Consider the following 9,324-nt stretch of genomic DNA (forward strand, 5'->3'; position numbering starts at 1 on the left):
AAATGTTTGTAAACTTGACTGATTGACTGGTGTAATTTTGCTTTCTAGCAAATGGAAATGTTGGTTAATGAAACACCTGTTACTGTTGTGGCCACAGTTGTTGTTTCTACAATATATAAATATTGTGATTAGTTGTCAAATACATTTTTGGTGTGAGATATGTAAACTCTGATCAGTACTGAGCTCAGTAATTTACTGCTAATAAATAAAAAATCAGCAGTTACATTTATGACTCATGAGCAGAGTTTGCTCCCTCTAACACATCTGGTTATGTAGAAGTACCATTCCTTTATCTCTAACTAATTATCAGACTACTCTTTTGATTGACAAATTGCCCATTTGTGATTACGATTTGACTACAGATGTGGTGTTTCAGTTAATAGTGAGATTTCAGTTATGGTACGTAAATAAATAATAATAAATAAAGTTTTTATTTATATACCGCACCTTCCTCAGATCAGGGCGGTTTACACAAGTTACAATTACACATACAATGCATTAAAAACAAACACCATACAGTATACAATATATACGTAGCTCACTTAATGTCATTTCATTATAAGTTGTCTCTCCAACTACACATGCATGCATAAAAATATTTGATCACTTGTCCTACGTATAGGGCAATGCTATACATACCTTCACAAAAGAAGCCCCTGTGGATTTAATGGAGTTTACTCACCACTGTGTATATTTAGAGGATTGAGCTATTTAAGATCAAGAAACTAGCCAAGTTTGATTTACCAATTAGGTTTCAAGGAAAGCTTCCAAAAACAGAGATGAGGCATGCCTGCCACTTGTCTAAGGTAGATAGCAAGAGGAAACATGATCTGCTTAGTGACTGTTAGTTTCTGGGCTTTTTCAAAAGCAAAAGTCCATTTTGGGTTCACTTAATACTCATTGGCTATGCCAGCTAATAAAATACCCTATTTATAAATAATACATATCTTGTATTATAAGCTTGCTTATAAATTTACCAGCATATTAGTGGCCAGGAAAAGACTGGGGGCAGGTTTGGGAGCTTCCATTAGAAACCAACTTCAGTTTTTAAGAGACATTCCTTGATTGTTGTATCTTAGGCCATCCTTCAGAGCAAATAAGTAGCTTTGAAACTATTTCAGAATTTTGGAGAAAAGTACAGTCATCCCTCCTTATCCACAGATTTTTTATGCACAGATTCAAGCATCCATGGCTTGAAAATACTTGTAAAATATATAAATTCCAGAAAGCAAACCTTTATTTTGCCATTTAATATATTTTATACCATTGTATTGAAAGGGACTTGAGCATGCATACATTTTGGTATACATGGGGAGTGCTGGAACCAACCCCAGAAGATCACAAGGGCCCACTGTATCCACACTTGTCCATTATATCTTTGCAAACCATAAAGCTGAGGCAAGTGTAAAGAAGTCTCAGTGTGGGAAGCATAAACATCTATCTCTTCTTCTTCCCCAACCCCCTTTTCAGAGCTTACTTTATTTTTGAATAAGGGGGAATGTGTTGTGCATATTGGCACAATACAGATGGGTGATTAGTGGTGTCCTGGCGAACTAGGGCTAGATGAGGCTGCACATTTACAGGCCCAGCAGCCCTAGTTCGCAAGGAGGCCTCCATCATTGTTCACCCCATCTACACTGGTGGCGCCATGATGGTGTGAGTGTGGTGCAGTGCCCAAACTGCACTGGACAGAAGTGACATTATTGGGCGCAAGAGCACCAGTCCGACTCCTTCCAGGAAGCTGCTTTGAGCAGCTTCTTTTTGCTCCCAAGAGGGAGTGTCTTGTTGCAGCACCTTTTGGTTGCTGCAGCAATAATGTAGGGCAAAAACGGGCAGCACAGAGCTGCTCATCTGTCGAGCCCCATTGTCTCTCTTTCCCCAGATCCAGACCTGAGAAAAAGGTATCTTCACCACAGTGGGCCAGGTTTACTGGGGAATAATGGGAGTTGTGGTTCAGAACATATAGAGGATCCTGGGTTGAGGAAGACAGGTTTATGAATTAGTGCTTTAATCCTGAACTAGTGGACTGTGAGTAGCTCCCAGATACATTTTTACCTTTTCTCCTTTAAAAAAGGGAAGAAGGCAATAGAAAGCAGGAAACCAGAGATACAAAGGTCTAGTCACCCATAGAAGAAAAAATTTAAGCACATACTATTTTTCTCAATCACTTTGTGCCCTGTTTTTTCTCCAAGACTGGGATTCAAGATGGTTTAACAGATTAAAATAAATACAAATAAAGCCACATGTATCTAAAATTAAAAAGCAGTCTACATCCTCTACAAACATACCTGTTTGGGCAAGCTCATATCAATAGCTAAGATATGAACCGTATGGGTCCTTATAAGTCAGAATCAGCACTTTTTTCCCCAAAACTTCTTGAAAATAGACTGATTGCCTATAGATCTCATGTGGGATGGGGCAAGAATCCCCATAGAATCTTGAGTGGAAGATTGAGTGGAAACGGCTTCAAAAGCAATGTTCCCTATAGTGCTGTCCTTAATGAATGGTGGTGTAGATGTAAAAGATTACACTTAGCTCTGGAGCAGGGAGCTGCCACACCTTCAGGTGTCAACCACACAGCAGTGGTGAATGAGTGTTTTTGCAGTTGTCATCCCTGTGACTGGTTGCTGATTTCAGTCAGAAGGCTTGGTCTGTACTGTACAGCTGTTAGTTGAACTGTCGATATGATAACTCTTCAGCTGAATGCAACTGTGGTTGAAAACAGAAGTCTTTGCATTTTGGAGACTGTATAAAGGTTAGACATTTATAACTTATAAAGTGAGTTAATAACCACAAAAAAATCCAACTGGCTTAACTGCTATTTAGATTGTGGATGTTTGTAAGATTGATAGAAGTTCCACTGACCAGCTGTTTGTTTTTAAATTCAAAGGCTGTATAAAAAGGCAAGTGGAAAGAAACAGATGAAGCAAATGAACATATTTTTTTAAATATATTTGCCATCTCTGTTCCATGGATGCTAATTGCTCCAACTGGCTTGCTTGCACATGCTATTACAGATTATTATTTTCTTTAAAAATGTATTGGATTTTAAAAATATAAATGCTTATCACCAGGTGGGCTCAAAACAGTTTTATAATTAAAAACCTTTTTTTAAAAAAAGTTAAGCAGCAATAGGAAGACAATAGTGCAGCACATACAGTGGTAATAAGCAGATACTACCAACTCAGAAGTGTGAAGAGAAGATCAGGTTGGGCTGGGAGTTTTAGTGCAAGAAAGTCAGTTCTAATCTCTGAGACAACACTACAGAAAGCCATCTAACATCTTTACTTCCTTTACTGCTTAGCAGATGCTAGAAGGGCTATGTTGTTAAGAACAGCTATGTGTAACAGGAGCCTGCTTTCCTGGAGTGTGTTTACTTGCATTAAGTTCCATTGTGGTGTTCTATTTTAAACAGCAGAAGATACACTTGGCATGTAAACAGCAGACGATACTGGCAACCATGCTCCCTAAAAGTCTCCCTAGGGTGGTTACTATGCTCTGAAGGGTGTTTTTTTAAAACTTTTGGCATTGTATAAACATTCAAGTGTTAACTTTTGCAAACATAATCACTCTATAAATAGATGTTTTATTTATAGATTAAGCCTTACAATACATGCAGGTTGCTTTTGCCACCTATTGCTGGTCATTCTGTTCACACTCTGCTGAGTTAAGACCACACTGCACATGATTTTAATTGAATGTGAGCAGTTAGTACACACATTTCTAAATGGGAGCTAGCCCATTGGAGAACTTCTCTCTTGCAACTAATTCCATGGAGTAGGAGTGAATTTAACTGAGACTACATCAGCGAAGAGAGACAGTTAATCACACACACACACCTCCACAGATCTTGCTTTTCCTCACACATATATATCAACATATTGCTTAATATAACATATTTCTATCTTGAGCACTCAGTGGATCCCAGTATTTAAAAGTTTACAGTGTCATACGCTTGAGAAGGAAACTGAACAAGTCACTTTGTCCTCTCAACTGTTTTACTGATGGCTTGAGCTGTACAAGAAATGACATTCCCTCTCTCAGTCATTGCAAGATAATACTCCATTGGTTGATTTTGCATGGGTTCTACCTTTTAATTCATGCTGATAATTTTTCTTTACATTGGAGTGGTAGCTGTAATTTCTGTAATTCAAATATACTTTTATCAGTTGGAGAGCATATGGTGAATACAGAACCTGGGCTTGTATGCTGTCTTGCAAACTGTTTCTGTTTGTGCAATACATTTCCAAAGACATATGTGCACATGTTTGTCTACTGCATGGAAACTGCTGGTGAAATTGGACATTTTGCCTGATTTGGTAAAGTTGAACTAGTAATTGGGAAAAAAATTCTCTCTAGGTTGGGGTGGACAACTATTAGGGGGGCACACTGGTTCCCTGGGGGACTTTGGAGGACTGTAATTTTATTTTTATTATTATTATTTTTTGGCCCTATCTAGGCCATTTTAACCTCAGAAGAGATTGTTTATCCCAACAGGATATTACACAAGTTACTTTCTGTTGGAGAAAAGGCTTCTTCTGGGACTAAAATGGCCCAGGGGCATAAATATGAGAAAAGTGCCCCGCATAGAGCAAGAGAATGTTTGGGGACAAAAATAAATAAATAGAAAAACTAAAAAAGAGGCCCATAAAAACAGCCATGGGACCCCTGTCTGAGATATCACAAATGAAGTCTTGAAATATGACTCACACATACTTACCACTGTATACTACAGGGGTAGGCAACCTGCGGCCCGCGGGCCAGATGCGGCCCGGCAAGGCCTTGGGACCGGCCCCAGCCTGGTCCTGCTGCCGATTGCCGCCGGAGCCTTTGGCCTCTCGCGTGAGGGCGTGGGGCCTTTGGCCTATCAGGAGGAGGCGAGCAAGGGAGGCAAGCGGCGGGCAAGGGGGGCAATTGTCTATAGAAGCGTCAGAAACATGCATTTATATTAACATTTTTTTAAAAATCAGCAAATTTTTTCGCGTGTCCTCCATTTTTTTAAAAAAGTGTCCTCCATTTGAAAATGTTGTCCTACATTTGTCCCGGTTTGTTTATTTATTTAATTTTTTAAAAGTATTTAATTATTTATTTTTTGGCTTTGGCTCTCCAGTTGTCTGAGGGACAGCAACCCGGCCCCCGGCTCAAAAAGATTGCCTACCCCTGATATACTAGATGTTTCCAGGAAATTGTGGAAAGCAGTCAGGCATTAAACAGGAATACACACACAGAGGCAATAAGCTCTATGTCTCCCAGCATGGTGTAGTGATTTGAGCGTTGTACTATGACTAGAGACCAAGGTGAAGTTCCTGCTCAGCCATTCAAGCCCACTGGGTGACCCTGGACAAGTCACACACTCTCAGCCTAAGATGAAGGCAAAGACAAACCACTGAAGAAATCTGACCAAGAAAACCTTGTGATAGATTTACCTTAAAAGGTAAAGGTAGTCCCTTGACATGAATGTCTAGTTGTAACCTACTATAAAAGGTGGTGCTCATTTCCATTTCTAAGCCGAAGAGCCAATGTTGTCTGAGGAGTTTATCACACCAGAGGAATTTCTCTTAATTTTGAATGAAAAGAAAGTGGGGCCAGAACGCATTCATGTAAAGTCGCTAGTTTAGCAAAATTACATGAATGCTCACTGCATTCGAACTGGCTCTCCATTGCCAAAAAATAGCATGACATTGCCCAAATTTGTGTGTGGCGGTCTATCCTGCAATAACATTAAACCCCATGGTTGTGTTCAGATTGCCATTGGATTATACTTCCAATTTCCCTTGTCTGATAAACTCCTTAGAACTGGTGGTCATGTGGCCAGCATAACTGCATCGAATGTTACCTTCCCACTGAGAAATGGTACCTATCTATTTACTTGCATTTGCTTGCTTTTGAACTGCTAGGCTGGCAGAAGCTGGAGCTAGTGACAGGAGATCACGCCATTATGCAGCACTCGGGCCTCAAAATACCAACCTTCTGATCTTCCAATCATCAGAATTGGCATCTGGTCACCACAAATCAGAAATGCCTTGAAGGCACAACAACTCCCAGTATGCCATTCTCCAGTTGGCAGTGTTTTATGAACCAGATGTAGGCTCAGCATTGCTACCCAAAATATGGCTACAATTCAAATGGAGTCAGGTCAAATATGCTGAAATGTCTCCCATAACTGTGTGCCTGTCTCTGAGACACTACTGCCTTTTGTTAAGCAACTGTACCTATTAAAGTCATTCAGGAGAGCAGCCTTTGTTTCAGAGTTTCCTTTATTTTAGAGAACCTTTTGTATTTTCTGTAATCCAAGATCACATAAAAGGAGAGCCAAGATTCAAGGAGATTCAACCTGGGGGAAAGTGCTTGAAGCCCTCATCTTTGATCAAGAGGCATTTCAGTTAGAGAATGTCAATCATGGTCCTGACTTAGAAAATCTTGTTTAAACTGTCCTCTTCTAGTTTGTATTCCTCCAGCCAGAAGTACATTTTCCTCCCCAGGAAAGTCTAATGGGACTTAGGAAAGGCATTTTTTTTTACCCCTAACATCTATCAGGGAGCTTTTCCCCAGTGGATTGGTAGCTCCCCCATCTATTCCCTCCATAGTGTGTGTGTGGTTTAAAAATTGTGTATTGCTTCCCAGTTTTATATTGCCTCTCTGTCTTCCCCACTTCTCTTCTTAGCAACCCCTGAACCTCAGAATGCTTATCCTTCCGTATTCTTATCTGAATCCAGCATTCTATAGCACATATACACCTGCCCCAAAGACAACCTCAATACCCTCTGAACCCTATTAGCTTGATATTTGAATTAATATTTCTCCACCCTGAAGCAACGTATGCTTTTAGCTAGATGTTTATGTTAGGCATATACTATTTGTCAGTTCTGGAGCTCTACCATAATATTTGCTATTCCTCAGTGCAATCATTGTGTATATTTTGATTTGTGTGTGTTCAATAAAACTCTCCTTCAGTTCTGTGTGTATGTGGGTTATTGCATGTGATCTACTGCCAAGGTCAAAAGATCCTTTGCAGGCAGGTAGATTAAACATATATAATTTCATATGAGTACTATATATACTCATGTATAAGTCTAGAAATTTTAGTCAAAAAATTGATCCCAAAAACCTGGGTCAACTTATCCATGGGTCAATGTAAGTACTGTAGTTTAACTCCGATTTTAAAAAAGAACCATCCTCTGGTGAAAGGCAAGAATATAATCTGTCCTGGAAGCACTGACCCCTCTCTATTCTCTCATCCATCCAAATTTTAGTATGAATACTAACAGCTATATCTGCTAGAATTTTTAAATGTTCTTTGGCATTGTCTTCCTTAGCTTCACCCTTTAGATCCTTTGCTACATGCCCCTAAGTTTTACCCTCAACTCATCCTCGGGTCATATCAAAATCCATATTTTTTGCCCCAAAATTTGCCCTTGACTTATACATGAGGTTGACTTATAGTTGAGTATATACGGTAATTTAATTCATACATGAGTTCCTTCATGGCTTCTGAGAACATATATGGTAACACAAGATGTTGGCAAAAGTGAATCTCCTCACACACCTCATAGAGGTCCTTGTAGGCCCTGTGAAAATGCTCTCTAGTTTTATGCAGGATCATAAGGCCATGGGACTTTTCACATTAAACAATTACAGCACTATGATTCCACTTTAATTACCATGGTAGTATCCTATGGAATCCTGGGATATGCCGCTTAAGGAGGGAGATACAGAACTGTCAGCCAGAGAACTCCGGTGTTACACCAAACTACAAATCCCAGGATTACACAATTTTTGACCATGGTACTTCAGGTGGTGCTATACAGTGGGCCTTTCGTATCCATTGAGGTTTGATTCCAGGACCAGCAATGGATACCAAAATCCCTGGATGCTCAGATCCCATTATAGACAATGGAATAGTAAAATGGTATCTCATATAAAATGGCAAAATTAAGTTTTGCCTTGGGGGAGGGGGTATTTTTAGGTTATGGATGGTTGAATGCATGGAGCCTGTGAATCCATGGAGTCCATGGATACAGAGGGCCAACTGTAATTGAAGGGTCCCTGGTTACATTGGGTGAATAATTCTGTGTGTGGTGCAGAAGGTCCTCCACAATGAAGTAGAAGGACCTTCCCCAAGCAAAGTTTTCCTTTAACAGAAAGCAATTCCAGGATCCATCCTATTTTTCACTAGTCTCATTCAATTGTGTTTGTTCTTTGTTTAATGTTTTATTTAATTCTCATGTGAAATCTGTTAAATATTAGTGTAATTTGTATTGGACTTGGATCCTGCTCTTTCTAGTTTTCCTTTCTGAACTCATTTCTTCTTATCGTCTACAAGTATGAACTAACAACATTGTTTAGATAGAAATTTTTCAGAAAGCAATATTCTGGGAACTGTTTTGATATTTTGTTTGCCCCAGATTTTTTGGAAAGTTCTGCCTTTCCCATAGAAACTGTTCAGAAACACATGCACATACACACAATTAAAGGCATTATCTCCACCTTGTGGTCCTCATTTAGTTAAACTAACAATACACACATGCCCCCTAGTGGCCATGGTGTCTATTTAAACAGAATTTAATATCTGATTTATCTAGCAAATCAATAAAAAATTAATTGTCTCTGGTAGGAATTCATCTAGCTGTGTTATATTCCTTTTTCAGTTTATTAGTACAGGTCAGGCCGTTCCTAGAGAAAACAGATATGAGCTCTTTTTACTACTAAGAAATTGTGGTTTTACAAAATAGGCTCCAAATAATATAATCTTCCCATCAGAAAAAATGTATTAGATAAAATCACATTATTAATCATGTACTGTATATCCTTTAACAATCTAGCTGGTTTTCCATTTTCACTGCTGTAGTGAATTCTGCTGATTGAAGAAAGTTAGGATAAGAGGGCCAAGTATGTCATATAGCATATTATAGCATTAACCTTACCTAATCTTTTGATGTCTGTGGAATGTCTTTTGCAAGGCTGCAGGTACCATCTCAGATTTATTCAGACTGGATATGATAAACTGTTAATTAGATTTTCTTCTCAGAGAGGACAAGTTTAATACCTATACCTTCATATTTATTCTTCTTCTTTTCTCTTACATTCTATAGGTTATAAATTTTCATCCTGTAACCTAGTTCAAGAACAGAGCAGAGGTTAAGCAAGGCTAAACATTAGGAAGAACTTCCTGACAGTAAGAACTGATCAACAGTGAAACACACTCCTGTGGAGAGTGATAGAGTCTCCTTCTCTGGAGGTTTTTAAACAGAAGCTGGGTGCCTACTTTTGGGAGTGCTTTGGTTGTGAATTCCTGCATGGCAGGGGATTGGAATGGATATTCCT

General features: G+C 39.1%; 1 long non-coding RNA gene across 1 annotated transcript; it reads left to right on the plus strand.

The window, feature by feature from the left end:
- Positions 1 to 536: 536 nt before the first annotated feature.
- Positions 537 to 6,957, plus strand: LOC121929309. Its single transcript, XR_006103646.1, has 2 exons — positions 537 to 2,755; positions 5,898 to 6,957. It is a non-coding gene; the product is annotated as an uncharacterized LOC121929309 (long non-coding RNA).
- Positions 6,958 to 9,324: the final 2,367 nt, after the last annotated feature.

This window comes from Sceloporus undulatus, chromosome 4 (assembly GCF_019175285.1).
Source record: "Sceloporus undulatus isolate JIND9_A2432 ecotype Alabama chromosome 4, SceUnd_v1.1, whole genome shotgun sequence".
Lineage (NCBI taxonomy): Eukaryota > Metazoa > Chordata > Lepidosauria > Squamata > Phrynosomatidae > Sceloporus > Sceloporus undulatus.